Source organism: Peromyscus leucopus, chromosome 13 (genome assembly GCF_004664715.2).
Source record: "Peromyscus leucopus breed LL Stock chromosome 13, UCI_PerLeu_2.1, whole genome shotgun sequence".
Lineage (NCBI taxonomy): Eukaryota > Metazoa > Chordata > Mammalia > Rodentia > Cricetidae > Peromyscus > Peromyscus leucopus.
Genome location: NC_051074.1, coordinates 59,886,794 through 59,903,530, shown reverse-complemented (window position 1 = coordinate 59,903,530; position 16,737 = coordinate 59,886,794). Strand labels below are relative to the sequence as shown.

Genomic DNA, 16,737 nt, shown 5'->3' with positions numbered 1-16,737 from the left:
AAACAGAAGTTAAAGAATGGAATTCTTTCTGTAAATGGTAAGTTCTCTCTGATAGGATTTGCAGTTTGTAAGAAACTTGCCTTTAATGTGTAGCTGGAGTTTTCTCCAGTCCCACCAAGACCCACAGCCGCTCAGACCCAAATAAACACGCAGAGGCTTATATTAATTAAAACTGTATGGCCTAATGGCTCAGGCTTCTTGCAAGCTAGATATTACACCTTAAATTAACCCATTTCTATAAATCTATATCTGGCCACGTGGCTTGTGGCTTATCGGTATCTTTACATCTTGCTTCTCATTGCGGTGGTTGGCAGCGTTTCCAGACTCAGCCTTCCTCTTCCCAGAATTCTCTTCTCCCTTTGTCCTGCCTATACTTCCTGCCTGGATATTGGCCAATTAGTACTTTATTTATTAACCAATCAGAAAAACACATTCATAGAATACAGAGCAATATCCAAAGCATTAATGTACCTTGTTTACTTGACTATCTTCAGACTTTGAGGCCCATTTATTTAAGTAGACTCCCCTTTTTGATGCCACTGAATCTAGGACGAATTCACCTTATATACTGCTGAAACTTTGTACAATATAGATGATTTGCATATGTCATAATCTCTTTTGATGTCCATGGTTCCTACCACCCCCAAAGGCCTAGAGGATAGAGCTGCACAGAGTTGCACATGCCCTTCATTGGCTGCAGTCCTAGGGAGAAGTGGAGCTGTCCCTCACCAGCTGAAGCACTCTAGAGAGAAGACCCTGTGCCTGACCTGGGCCACACAGTAGAGCTGACACTTTTGGGGGTGTAGGGCAAGTGAGTGGGCCACAAGGATATGAACACAGGAGACCTTTCCCAGTCTCTCATTTTCCATAAGTGGTATGGGCAAGAGAGTGATTGATATCCTCTCCACTGCCCCACTCTGTAATTGAAAGATTTCCTGTGCCCACCTGGCTTCCTTGTCTTCACAGTTACCCAAATGAACACACAGAGGCTTATATTAATTATGAACTGTATGGCCTATTGGCTCGTGCTTCTTGCTAGCAAGATCTTACATCTTAAATTAACCCATTTGTATAAATCGATACCTTGCACGTGGCTCATGGCTTGCCAATATCTTTACATCTTGCTTCTCATGCTGGAGGCTAGCAGCGTCTCCTCTGTTTTGCCTTTTTCTTTCCTCCTCCCTAGTTAGAATGTCCTGCCTATCTCTGTTCTGCTTCACCATTGGCCAAACAGCTTTATTTATCAACCAATCAAAACAACATATTTTCACAGCATACAAAAAGACATTCCCACATCACCCCTCACTGCCTGTGCCATGTGGGAGAGTCATCCCCAATGACATAAGAGCAGAAGAGCTGTCCCTGCCCCTCACCAGCTGCAGTACTTGGGAGAGTGGCTTCTGCACCTCCACTGTGCAACAGAGTAGAGCTGGCCCTGGTGATGTAGGTGCCAGTGATGGCTTTGAGGGTATGAGAGCAGGAAAAGTAGCTATGCCTCCTGCTGCTTGCTTCATAGGGTGAGCTAGCTAGGGTAATAACAAAGAGCTTGCCCTGGTGATGAGGATGAGGGAGAGCTGGCAGGCTGACCAACTCAACTACCACCCGGGCCCAGAACCAGGGCCATGAGTTTTGGCTCACCCTAATATCCAACTTGTCTATGATCTGCTGGAGCAGATTAAGGGACCAGTACTGAAGATCTAAAGCTGCAGCATCTCCATGACAAAGGACAACAGCAGGCTGTCCAAGTAGAGAGTCCCAGTGAGGGCCAGTATCTAGGGAGTAGCAGAAGTTAGAGACCTGGAATCAGACCAATGCCTAATTGCAATAATCCCTTACAAGCAAAGAAGTATTGACTAAAGGGTACACTGTGTGATTCACTGAGTCACACTGCAGCTTCCAAAACAAGTTTTTTTTCTTTTTCTTTTAAATTTTATTTTATGTTTTGTTTTGGTAGGGTGGTTGAAGGGGCAGAGGGCAGATGCAAAGAGATGAGGAGATGAATGGGATTATGATGCATGATGTGAAATCCACACAGAGTCAATAAAAAATAATCTGAAGCATTCATAGAAAACAAAAAAGCAGCAACATATCCAGAACTGAATGTATCTTTTATTCTTTCAGTCTCCTTTTTTGAGGCTATTATATCTAAATAATGTAATACTTTTTGCTTTTCTACTTTTGCATGCAGTGAATACAACAAAAAAAATCAATTAAAGTGTAGTGTTCTGTGTTCTGACAAGAATACCCAACCATGGATCCATTAACACACATTCATTTTATGAGGCCATAGTCACCGTGATGCCCAAATCACACAAAGACTCAACAAAGAAAGTGACTAACAGACAAATTTCACTTGTAAACATGGATTCAAAAATACTCAATAAAATACTGGCAAACCGAATTCATGAGCACATCAAAAAGATCATCCAGCATGACCAAGTAGGCTTCATTCAAGAGATGCAGGGATGGCTCCACATGCAAAAATATGTCAATGTAATCCACCATACAAACAAACTGAAAGATAAAAAACACATGATCATCTCATTAGATGCTGAAAAAGCCCTTGACAAAATTCAACACCCCTTCATGATAAAAGTCTTGATGAGATCAAGGATACAAGAGACATACTTAAACATAATAAAAACAATATACAGCAAGCCAACAACCAACATCAAATTAAATGGAGAGAAACTCAAAGCAATTCCACTAAAATCGGGAGCAAGACAATATTTTCCACTCTCTCCATACCTATTCAATATAGTACATGAAATTCTAGCTAGAGCAATAGGATAACAAGGGGTTAAAAATTGGAAAGAAAGATGCCAGCGTATCACCATTCAAAGATGATGTGATAGTATATACAAGTGACTTCAAAAACTCTACCAGAGAACTCTTACAGCTGATAATACCTAAGTCAAGTGGCTGCACATAAAAGTAACTAAAAAAAGTCAGTAATCCTCCTCTATAAAAATGATAAAAAGGCTGAAAAAGAAACCAGGGAATCAATACCCTTTACAATAGTCTCGAATAATATAAAATATCTTGGTATAATGATAATCAGGCAAGTGAAAGTCCTGTACGACAAGAACTCCAAGTCCTTTAAAAAATTAGAGAAGATATCAGAAGATAGAAAAATCTCCCATGTTCATGGATCAGTAAGAATAACATAGTAAAAATGGTCATCTTACCAAAAACAATCTACAGATTCAATGCAACCCCCATTAAAATCCTAACACATTCTTTAAAGACCTCGAAACAATGATTCTTAACTTCATATGGAAAAAACAAAAATCCAGGATAGCTAAAGCAATCCTATACAGTCAAAGAACTTCCAGAGGTATTACCATTCCTTATTCAAAGCTCTACTACAGAGCTATAGTAATAAAAACTGCATGGTATTGACATAAAAAACAGAGAGGTAGATTTAATGGAATCAAATTGAAGACCCAGACATAAATTCACTTACCTATGGACACCTGATTTTTGACAAAGAAAAAAAAAGCCCAAATTATACAATGGAAAAAAGAAAGCATCTGCAACAAAAGGTGTTGGTCTACATGCATGTCATCATGTGGAAGCAGGCATACAGATCCATATCGATCACCCTGCACAAAACTCAAGTCCAAGTGCATCAAAGACTTCAACATAAATCCACATACACTGAAACTGATGAGAAAGTGAGAAAGAATCTCAAACTCATTGGCACAGGAGAGAACTTCCTGAACAGAACACTAATAGCACAGGTTTAAGATCAACAATTAATAAATGAGACCTCATGAAATGGAAACATTTCTGAAAGGCAAAGGACACTGTCAATAGGACAAAATGACAGCTACGGAATGGGAAAAGATCTTCCACAACCCCACATCCCACAGAAGGATGCCTTCCAAAAACATATAAAGAACTCAAGAAATTAGATATCAACAAACCAAATAATCCAGTTAAAAAATGGAGTACAGATATAAACAGAGAATTCTCAACAGAAGAATATCAAATGACTGAGAAACACTTAAGGAGATGCTCAACATCCTTCACCATTAGGGAAATGCAAATCAAAACAACTCTGAGATTGCATCTTACACCTGTCAGAATGGTTAAGATCAAAAACACAAGTAACAGCTCACGCTAGAGAGGATGTGAGGCAAGGGGAACACTCCTCCATTGCTGCTGAGAGTGCAAACTTGTACAGTATCTTAGTGTTACTATTACTGTGGCAAAACACCATGACCAAAACGCAAGCTGGAGAGGAAAGGGTTTATTTGGCTTACACTTCAGCATTGCTGTTCATCACTGAAGGAAGTTAGGAACTCAAACAGGGCTGGGTTCTGGAGGCAGGAACTGATGGAGAGGTGATGGAGGGGCTTGCTTCCTATGACTTGCTCAGCCTCCCTTATAGAACCCTGGACCAACAGCCCAGGGATGTCATCAACCACCATGGTCCCTCCCCAGTTTATCATTAAATGAGAAAATGCCTTACAGCTGGATCTCAATGAGGCATTTCCTCAGCTGACGCACCTTCCTCTATGATGATTCTAGTTTGTGTCAAGTTGATACACCAAGCCACCCAGTACATACAACCACTTTGGATGTCAGTGTGGCAGTTTCTTAGAAAACTGGGAATCAATCTACCCCAAGACCCAGCTATACTGCTCTTGTGCACATACTCAAAGGATGCTCAATCATACGACAAGGACACTTGCTCAACTGTTTTCACAGCAGCTTTATTTGTAAGAACCAGAACCTGGAAACTATCTAAATGTCCCTCAACCAACCGAGGAATGGATAAAGAAAATGTGGTACATTTATACAATGGAGTATGATATAGCTGTTAAAAAAAAGGTCACCAGGAAATTTGAAGGCAAATGGATGTAACAAGAAAAAAAATCATCCCAAGTGAGGTAACCCAGGCTGAGAAAGACAAATACAGTATGTACTCACTTATAAGAGAATATTAGTTGTAAAGTAAAGGATAACTATGCTATAACCCACAGACCCATAGAGACTAGGTAGCAAGGAGAGTTCATGGGGGGATGCCTGGATCTCCCTGGGAAGAGGAAATAGAAGAGATTTTTGTGAGTGTATTGAGGGCAGGTGGGGATGGGAATGTGAGCAATCAGGCTGGGGGTGTGTAGCGGGGAATTATTGAAAAAGACTACTGGAAAGAGGGGCATCAGATTTATCAGGAGTGATATACATGATTTCCACATGTTGTGAATATCACGACACTTTTCTAAACATTCTTAATTTTTCTAAATTTTTGACTTCCAAGTCAACATTTTAGATGCTGTGTGAATTAAAATTTGCTGTTGAATTTAAAGATATTATTTACATCTCATTATTTTTCCTGGACTTCTTTGATGGTTAAGGCATCTGTTAGAGTGCTTTGGGGAAGTGACATGTAAGAACACACCTGCCTTGCTTCTTCCCTTCGTAGGGAAACATTCTAGTTTTCAGTGTTACTTATAACATTCATTGTAAATATCTTGTAGATCTTTTTTTCTCAAGTTGAGTAAATTTCCTTATGCTCATTTTATATGTTTTAATCATAACTCAATGCTAGATATTATCAACTTATTTTCCTGTATCAACTAATAATACCATATCAGTTTTCCTCTTTGAATAGGTTTTTGTAGATCATATAAACTGATTTATAAATATTAAAGCTGACTAGAATAAATCCTACTTTATGTACCTTATAATCCTTTTGTACATTCTTGATTAATATTTTCTCATATTTTGTTGAGTATCTATCTATGTCCATGAGAGATATTTGCTTGTATTTTTTTTCTAAGAATCTTAATCTGTTTTTGGGATTAACTTGTTAGTTATGTAGCTATATATTTCATCCAAACTGAAGCATTGCTTCTGAAGGGAGGAGGGAACTCATAGGACTAGGACACTAAAATTACTTACAAACCTAGGTGTCTCAGAGTTTAGGATTCATAAAGTTCGTCTCCAAGATTTTCTGAGCAGTAATGTGTTGTCCTGGAAGAAACTCTTCCATGCAGCTGCCTGGGAGCTATGCAGGGAGCTCTAGAGACATAGTTCGGGAGCCCTCACCCAGGCTGGGGTAAGATATTTGGTGAAGCAGCTGCCTTCAAGTAACCCTTGGCTCTGTATGGAATCTTCCCCTCACAAACTCGAAGAAACTCCAAATTGCTCTCTGGTTCACTGGGTTGGGCTTGGACTGATTTGCTCCAGGCATCTGTTGTGACACCCTTTCTGGGAGACAGGTGTTCGTCTACATGTCCCCAAGAAGAGCCAATCAATAATTTTTGTATTTTATATTTACTGGATCTTATGAAATGAATTGGGAGGTTTTCCTGTTTCATTTTTTTAGGTGACACTATACATTTTATTTATTTTCCCCCAATTTTTTGAGTAGAATTCACCTGTGAAAACACTATGGTAGAAAATTTTAATTTAAATTGTTTTTTTAAATTTAAAAAAAAATTAAAGAAACATTTCAGATATTTGAGACCCACAAGAAGTTTGCAGAATTTGACAGAAATTATAACTGTATTTTAATATATGAAAATTTTCACTGAATGTGGATAAGGTACTGTGATGTGAAAAGCATCCTTGGACATGAGCTCAAGAGTCTATGGCCAATATATAAATAAATTGCATGGTAAGTATTGAATAATCACAGCCTTTGTTTAAACAACCCTGACACTTAAATCCATGTTTACTGGAATTAAATAATTTAAATTCATAATCTAAGGGCCCATTTCTTATGACTAGAATGATAATACAAGCACTAGCAAGATTTGGGGGCTGCACAGATGGATGTGGTTAGAAGTTCATGTTTAACATACAAATCACTATGTACACTCTCACAATGACTATAAACACTTCGACTTCTAATTATTTCCTTTATGGGTCATCTGGGAAGGCTTTGAGAAAGCATCATAATAGCAACAAGCTATTTCTTCCAACATGGACCCCCACCGAAAGATCAAGACACGTAGAAACACTAGGTGATACAAGGAATGTGTCAGGACACATGATCTCAGTTCAGAATATTTCATATTACCACAAAGTAAGAAAATACAATTATAATAGTAATAATAATAACAATAATAAAATTTCAATCACTAACAATGTGGGCTACATCAAAGAGGACAGTTGGCAGCTGAAAACAAAATGCCTAATTCTGAAGCTATGCTAATTTGAATCAGAGACTAATTACACAGTAGTGGTAGGTGATAGCTGAAAGTATAAAAGCAGGTTTGTAATTGCATATTCAAGTAAGTAAATGATCAGTTAAATTAATAAATGCTACATTTGATAAAAATGTCCCAGGCAGAAGAACTTTAAAAAGATTTCCACACAGTCCATGCTAACAAGTAGAAGAATGATTCTGCACCTGAGTGTGGGGTGGTCATGGCCACTTCCACCCAAAAATCCTTGTACATAAAGAGAAAACTGGAAGAGAAATTCTGTGTTGAAAACTCCTCACATGAGCATTTCAACAAGACATTCATGTAAACACTCACAAGTCATGTTGATCATGTGCACCCTTCTGTACGTGCTGTAAGTGACATTTCATTGTAGTTCTCCTCTCTAAAATTGATTATACAAATGTCTTCATAAGAAAAAATGCAAACAGATAAGTTTGCATTCCTAAAAGGATTATACAGCAGACTTGATCTATTTCCCTCAATATTGTCAAAGCATCATTAACAAGGGTAGTTTGAGAAAAATTTTCAGCCTTGAAGTGCCTGAAAAATTATGACAATTAAGTACAATGTATTTTGGACCTGTGCCTGGAAGAGGAAAGAGTTTCATGATAATAACATATTTCTTTTTATTTTAGCTAATGACATACAACAGAGGTGCATGCACTATGTAACAGGTGTGCAATACTAATACTAATATAAGAGGCTGACAAACGGCTCGGTGAATTACAGGGGCATATGTGAGAATTGTGTGTGCTATCAAGGAATTTTTGAATTTAATTTAAAATGCACAGAATTGATTGCTACATATAAGTCAATTTTCACACATGAATTTATACAATACACAGTACTGAATTTTTAAAATGATGTGTGTTAAATGCTGCAAGACATTTTTCATAACATTGACAGTTATACCGAGGTACATTATTTTCAATTAGTTACTAAAGTCTGTTAGTGTGGTTACCACCTAGGGCATCAACAGAGGCATGTTCTATGGTTAATGCCTACAGCATTACAGGACTAATGCTTTAATCAGTGTCTGAAGTATGCAGCACACACTGTGTTGTTTCTGAAAGTTAATTAAAAAGAAATTAGCAATAAAATTTTATATGACATTTTGTTAAAATTAATCACTTCATGTAATTAAAACATGATTTGCTCAAAGAATTACAAAATGCAGCTTTAAAAACAGAGATAAATTTCAGTCTTTCTACAAATATTTCCAATTCTCTTATCAACATTATAAATATTCCATGATTTTTTTCTTATATATAAACTTATGGGCTGTATATTTACTCTAGAAACCACTATATGAGTTCATTATGCCTTATGACTCATCACGCTACTTTTCATCAGCACTGAGCAGTTTGATTAGTTTTCCTTTTTGTTTTTTGTTTTTTTTTAATATATTTTTTCTTTAAAATTTTTTCTTCTTTCCTTTTACATACCAACCTCTGTTTCCCCTCCTTCTTCTCCTTCTGTCCCTCTCTACCCTATCTCCTCATCCCACCTCCATGCCCTCCTCATAGAGAGTAAGGCTTCCCTTGGGTAGTCAACACAGGTTGTCATATCATGTTGGGGGCCAGACCTAGCCCCTCCCTCCTGCATCACAGCTGATTAAGGCATCCCGCCATTGGGAATGGTCTCTAAAAAGCCAGTTTGTGTACCAGGGATAAGTCCTGGTCCCATTGCCAGGGGACTCACAAAACATCAAGCCACACAACTTTCACCCACATTAGAAGGCCTAGTTTGGTCCCATGCAGGCTCCTCAGGTGTCAGTCCAAAGTCCATGAGCTCCCATTAGCTTGGGTCAGCTATTTCTGTGGTTTTTCCCATCCTGATTCTGACCCTCCTTGCTCTTATAATCCTTCCTCCTTTTCTTCAACTGAGCACAAGGACATTCACTCAACCATGTTCATAGCAACATTATTCATAATAGCCAGAAATCGGAAACAGCCTAGATGCCCTTCAACAGAAGAATGGATAAAGTAAATGTGGTACATTTACACAATGGAGTATTACATGGTGGTAAAAAGCAATGTCATCATGAAATTTGTAGGCAAATGGATGGAACTAGAAAAAATCATCCTGAGTGAGGTAACTCAGACACAGAAAGAGAAACACCATATGTACTCACTCATAATTGAACGTTAGACACAAGACAAAAGATAACCAGGCTACAATCCACAACCCCAGAGAAGATAGATAAAGAGGAGGACACTAAGAGGGACACACATAGATTGTCCCAGGAAGGGGAAAAGGTTAAGATCTTCTGGGTAAACTGAGAGGGATGAATAGAGGGGAGGGGACAGAAGGGGATGAGAATTGGGAACATGGGAGAGAGACAGGGAGGGAGAGCTATGAAAGAGATATCTTGACAGAATGTACCATTGAGGGGATGGGGAGAAAACTTCAGCTAGGGAAAACCCTGGCTCACAGATTGTTCCTAGCTAAGACTCATAGCAGTGCTGGAGAGGGTGCCTGAACTAGCCTTCTGCTATACTCAGATTGATATCTACCCTAATTGTCATCATAGAACCTACATCCAGTGACTGATGGAAGCAGATGCAGAGACTCGCAGCTAAGCACTTGGTCAGGATCCTTCATTAGTTTTCATTGAGACTGCTGAAGCATCTTGTACTTCACAAGATAAGAGTAATGGCATCCACAGTACACATTCCCAGCAGTAACCATCACAGGAAAACAGGAGAGCAACAGAAATTGTCGTTACACTACTGGTTTGGAAGAATTGTCATAACAAAATAGCATGTACTAATTTCTACAACAGAGATTCGTCTTTTCAGAGTCCAAGTTGTGAGTGTCAGAAATTTTGGTTGTTCCTAAGTTCTCTCTTCCTTTGTCTTCATCTCAGTCCTCTGATGTCTGCCTCCTCACTTGCCCTTCCTTCAAGAGCGCATCTCTCTCCTCTTGTTTATGCACTGGGAATTTCTACTCACACTGGATACACTCTACATCTTTGATTATTTGATCACTGAATAGCTCTCATACATCTATTTTTATAGATGAAGCAAAGTATTTTTTATGCTGTGAGCCTTTTTACATCTCTATTACCTTTCTAAACATTTTTCCTTTAGCTCTTCTTCTCAGTTTTCCATGGCCTAAGATTTTATTAAGAACTAGTCTTCACCAAGGAAAATCATGCTATTTTTTATCCAATAGGAAATGATTAGCATTGAAAACATACATACAAGTAACATTATATGGATAAAGTATATTGTATTTGGGAATATATGTATATATGTATATGCATGTAATAACAGTTAATAAAAAGAGGCCATTGAATTTGAAAGAGAGGAGAGGTGCATGGGAGGGCTTGGGGAAAGAAAGGGTAAGGAGGAAGCATAATTATAATCTCAAAAATAAAAGAAATAATTAAAAATAAAATTATAAGATAGCTTACCATTATTTGTTTTTTTTTATAAAACTTCATCTTCTTTATTTTGCAGTATTTTAACTTCAGAACAAAATAAACAAAACAACAACAAAACACAAAATACAGAATACCCCTCCTTCCTATTCTGTGGCAGAAAATTTTCCTGCCTCAAGGTAAAAAGATAGGATAGAAGAGATCCTCTAGATGTGAGCAGAGAGACAGGTGGGTCAGGCCCAGTCCAGGCTGCTGCTGAAACTGCAGGAAACTATAGAGGGTGTGGGCTTCCCAGAGGAGTCTCTAACACACTGTATCCATGCATAGGCACACTTCACCTTCAAGGGAGGGGATCTCATGGGAAACAGCAGCACGAGGCTCCCCTGCTGTCACCTTCATCAGTGACTAAAAAGAAAGACATGAGATTTGAACCAGATGGCAATAAGTGTGACCAAGAGCCCAGACAGTTCCATGACTTGCCACCTGTATCTCAAGTCATCTAACTCACCCAGGCCTAGTTTGATCATCATGTCATGGGTGCAGCTGGAGTGGGTCTGGGGAATCTCAAGGGAGGAACCAGATGAGGCCAGAGCAGGTTCAAACAACAGCACCACCAAGTCCTTGACCGTTTTGTCATTTTTGTCCCCTTAAACCTGCTGTAGAGTCTCTACAGTGGAGCGGAGCAGGATTGATGTAGCCCACTGTGGAGTTATCTTGAAGTGCCTGGGTCTTCATGACCCTTTCCACACTGGCTCTCCAGCCACAGGTGCTTGTAATAATCTAGCAGGGTGAAGACACAAACCTTTTGGATACTGTCACCTTAGTTTTTAAGGACTGGGAGATGACTAATCACAGCTACTCTGGAGGCTGAGTTTTCAGGAAGGTAAATTGACTCCAGGGATTCAAGGATTACCTTTTCAACCTTTTTATCCAAGCTCTTCTTCTTGAAATTCCAGAGATTTTCACACTGCTTTGCTCTTCTCCATTTTCTTCTTTCCTTCCCACTATCTAGTAGGTCCAGGCTCTCTTTAGTCAGAGAGACCAGGCACTTTCCATCAAATTCCTTGAGCTGCTACACGCAGTGTTCATCAACTCACTCAGTCACATACACCACAGCAACGTCCAGCTTCTGCACATGCTACACATAGGCAGAGTTGGCCACCTGCTCTTTGCTCTGATCAGTGACAAAGCAGATGGACTTCTGTGTCTCCTTAGTGCCAGACACATACTCTGGCAGAAAGGCATGACTGAGCGGTGTGATTGTGGAGGAGCTTAGAGAGGTGCCTACCATTAGTGGAATCTTCATGGATTTCAATCTTTAAAGTCTTGGAGAATACCATAGAATTTCTTGTACTTTTCTTCATTTCCTGGTAACTCAGAGAAGAGCTCATGGCTCTTCTTCACAATGTTTGTGATGATGACTCTCGTGATCTTTCTATGCTCGAGCATTTCCCAGGAGCTGTGCAGGAAATTGAGGTACTCAGATATCAGCTCATCGCAGCTGTCCATGATGAACATACAAGAGATGTACAGTTTGATGTTGTTCTTTTTCTTATTCTTAAAATAGTGAAAGGGACTTGCCAAGGACTGAAGAGTAATGTAGTGAATGTGAAGTGATGTTCTACAGAGAAATGTTAAAAAAAAAAACAACAACAAACAAAAACAAAAAACAAAACAAACAAAAAAACAGTAGTATATTTCAAGAGAAGATCGCCTCAAGTCCCAGGATCAAGCATCTAACACTGGAGCAATGCCGCACTCCTGAAATCGTAGGAATAGAGTAGAAACTATGGGCAGCTCCAGAGAAAACAATCCTTATACCAAGTCAATTTAGAATGCTAGCCCTGAGAAATATACCTCCAATCAGGACCTCTGCTGTGATGTCCACCATCTGGATTCCCACCAGAAGGCAAAGTGAAATCACTGCCAAGCACAGGTCTCTCTAAGTAGTTAATAGTGAATAAAGTCATGTGGTTACTTAGCTTTCAGTTACCAGCTACTGACTAGTTGGGAAAGGTGTGCTCTACCATCTCCACATTTTGCAAACCACACCAGTTTATAAAACAAGCACCTTGTCTGCCTACTGGTCTTACACGTCTTTGGTCAGGCTATTACAGATTTAACAAAATTCCTCCTTCGTGAAGATAGCAGGGTTTCTGGTCCACATTGTCCTAGTCTTATACATATATTTCTGATCAATATCTTAATCTTCTTAATCTTCTTGGCTATCTCTTTCTTACCGTTGACTCTGTCATCCTCATCTGTCCCCACATCTTCAGTCTTAAGATTTTCCTCCTTATCTTTATCTTCTTTCTTACCTTTCTCTTCTGTCTTCATTGACCTCTCGTTCCTTCTCCAACCCTGTCAAAGTTGGAAGGGTCTTTCAGGCTCTCATAACAAATCTTGTCCAAAAAAATACTAGGTTTATTTAAACACACACACACACACACACACAAGAAAATGATAAAATATTCTATTGCTTTGATGCAAAGATAAAAGGCTTCAACTAGTTTATTTTGATTTAAGAATAGACATATTACAATATAACACCAACAATGTCTAAACATAAACCTATTTTATAACATTATTTTCAAAGTACAAGCTAGAAGATATTCTTCTTCCAAGTCTTTCTTCTTTTATGAGTATATTGAAAATTGTTTCTAATTGTATTTTTAGTCATTTTTATCATACGTTATTTAGACAAGTTTTTTTTCTTCTTCTTTTTTTTTTTTCAAGATGAGGTTTCACTGGGCTGTCCTCACTTTATAAACCAGGTTAGCCTTGAACCCACAAGATCCACCTGCTTCTGCTTCCTAAGTGGTGGGAATGAAGGTGTGCACCACCACTGTCAAGCCTAAAACAGTATTTTGAACTTTAAAATTTTTGTTGTTGTTGTTGTTTTGAGACAGGATTAAAGGCATGCACCACTATCTCCCAGCGTTAAACTTTAATTTTTTTTAGTGTTAGTTCACTAGAATTATAAAATTTTGGAAAAAGAACTTCATATTTACTTTGAAATAAAAATTATACTTTGCTTAAAATTTAGTGTTTATTCTTAGCAATGGAAGTTTTATTTAGCAAGTTTTGTATGATGTTTCATCTACGGGATGGATGATTAGGATTATATTTTACACATGGGGTTAGTATTATTTGCCAATTCAATAAAAATAAATACTTATCAATAGTTACATATGATCTGTTTTCCTCTATGCAGATGCAACTCTTGCCTTTAATAACATTTTGTTTTGTTTTGTTTTTTTCAGACAGGGTTTCTCTGTGTAGCTTTGGAGCTGGTCCTGGATCTCACTCTGTAACCCAGGCTGGCCTCGAACTCAGAGATTCGCCTGCCTCTGCCTCCTGAGTGCTGGTATTAAAGGCGTGCACCACCACTGCCTGGCCAATAACATTACCTTTAATGTGATATGAAAGTGGTTTGTTTCAATATTCTCAAGAAGGTTAAAGTAATTGCTATATATTAATGTTCATTTTATCATGCATGTTTCCATTGTATTTTAAATTTTTCTCATATCTTTAATAAACAAATGCAATTGATATGCTAATTTTGATATGCAAATAAATCAATATTATTTCAATTTCTTTTCATCCATTGACATAGTCCAAATGTCTTTCCAAATTGTACATCAACATTTTTTTAGTTAACCAGAATCATGAATAAATGTTTTGCTTGTCATTTGAATTCAAGTTTCTCTTCCAAGTCTTTAAAAATATATGTTAGAGTCTTTAAATTTTTGCGTTATGCATATTGTGAGTTTTGGAGAGCTTTATAATGTGAAAGCTATATCATTACACTTACCCATTAAAAAATCAACTTCAAGAGTGTTTAAAATACACCATCCATCACTGAACTGAAAATAACACATAATTATTTCAAATACCAACTTAGTCAACAACTCCAGGAGCTGTGCGTTTTCTTCAAGAAGATTGAAGCAATGAGTTGCAGAGTACCTATTATGTGTAATTAAGCTTTAAAACGCACATCAGTCGTCTCATAGCACTGTTTCAAAACCAGCTTTGTTGCCATGTGACTGGCAGTAAAAGTCATTTCGAGGCAGGTCGCCTCTATCCCAAACTGGCTTCATTCTACTAAATCTAGTCGCAGAGTTTTATCCCAAGGATAAATTTAAAAATTGTAAATAAAGATTTCAGTTATAATAATGGGCATGATTGTCACCAACTCCATAATATTTGGGGACCAGGGGAAATTTCTTGTTTATTTTGTTTGATATGTCATTTTATTTGATCAGTATCTCTTCATTATTTTGCTTAATTCAGTACTTTGGGGATAAATAAGTCACTATTTTTATTGTCATCCAAATTTTCATACAATAAATCATATTCAGCAATTATAATAAATTTCTATTTTGAAAACAAGTTTAACTAAAAAATCCATTTTCTTTCAAAGCAAACAAAAGTAAAATCTGCAATCATTTTCTTCATAATTTCAAAGTAATATTAAATATTTTATTTCTTTTCTTCTTATATATACTTTATTTTTCTCTTTGTGAATGTGTACTGGTCAAATGTGTGCATATATACATGTGTGTGCCCAGAATGTGGAGGCCTTAGATTGGTGTCTGTAATCATCCATGAAAATTCTTACACCTTATTTATGAAGAAACTTCTTCAATAAAACCTGGACTTTGCCCAAGTCTAGTCTCGTTGGTTAGCTTATTGTGGGTAGAGGATCTTTTCTTTATCTTTCTCTTCTGAGGCTGGAATTGCAGGCAGGCCTCCACACCTACCTGAAAGTTAAGTGGCTTCCACAAATCTGCACTCATTTCTTGTCCTTGTGCGTGGGTGGCAGATGCCATAACCATTGAGAAGTCATCCCCAGTCCCTGCCTAGTACATTTTACTTAATTAGTACATAACTGTATATAAAGTATCCTCCTGTGCTGCTCTATGAGTCATACTAAATTTCAAGAATTTTAGACTGTGTACACACCAAGTGTGAAAAGGAACCTTGTGTATTCTCTTCCATTAAAATCATCTAACACCATGACCACATTAAAAAATCATCATCATTATTAATACCGTCATTTAATAGGCTTGAAAAATAACTTGACTTTTTAAAGATTATATTTCCTAAGTATAAGGTACCCAATCAGATAGTCTAGGCTTGATGGTCATTAACGACTAACTTCTATCCTCATAATCAGCAGTTTATAAACCCAGGAACTGAAACTGAGAATTTGAATACTGGTCAAAAGAATTAAATGTGAATCCTATCCCAAACTCCAGGTTGAGACATGACATTCTCAACTGTCTAAGAATTACTATCTAGCCAGGGGCTTTCTGGCAAAGAATAAATACAATATTGTCTTTTTTCTCCCCATAAGAACTAATTCAAATGGTCCTGTCAATCACTAAGACAAAACCCATTGCTAAGAGAAGCTATTTGTTCTGTATATTTTAAGAAATCAAATGTACCCTTTGACTGGTATCCATCCTCACTTTGTGCAAGTACTTCCCTAAACTCTGTAACAGACCTCATTTTTCGTCTATTCTACGTTCTCTGTGTCTTGAAGGCATTCATTTGATGAAGATCACCGTGCCTGGCAAGTCTAGGAGATTGCAAAGTGAGATCTCTTTAGTACTAATGATGTTGCTATCACCAACATTAACATACAAAATCATTTTCATTAGCTGATATCAAAGCAAAATATGCTCACATCCCCCTGACAACGTCAGCAATTGCCACAGGCCACTGCACAGCAAAAGGAAAGTAATCAGCATAGCCAACTATCTCTATCTGTTAAAAATTGGAAAGGTGACAAAAAACTAGAATGGAAAAAGGAACACAGCAAAACTGTCCCCTAATTTTTAAAAGTTTTGTAGGCTGGGCGGTGGTGGCGCATGCCTTTAATCCCAGCACTTGGGAGGCAGGGGCAGGCAGATCTCTGTGAGTTCAAGGCCAGCCTGGGCTACCGAGTGAGTTCCAGGAAAGGCGCAAAGCTATATAGAGAAACCCTGTCTCGAAAAACCAAAACAGAATGTGAATACATTTTGGACTTTTTCCTGTTAAATTATTTAAAATGATTAGAACAAATGTCACAAATATAAATTGCATTCTCTTTGCAGTAAATTTACCTTTCAAATAAAAATAATAACTGGGTGGTGTTGGCACACTCCTTTAATCCCAGGTCTC

The 16,737-nt window shown here is 37.8% G+C and overlaps 1 pseudogene; it reads right to left on the bottom strand.

The window, feature by feature from the left end:
- Positions 1 to 1,302: 1,302 nt before the first annotated feature.
- LOC114704310 lies at positions 1,303 to 15,401 on the bottom strand (annotated as a pseudogene).
- Between the last annotated feature and the right edge of the window lie 1,336 nt (positions 15,402 to 16,737).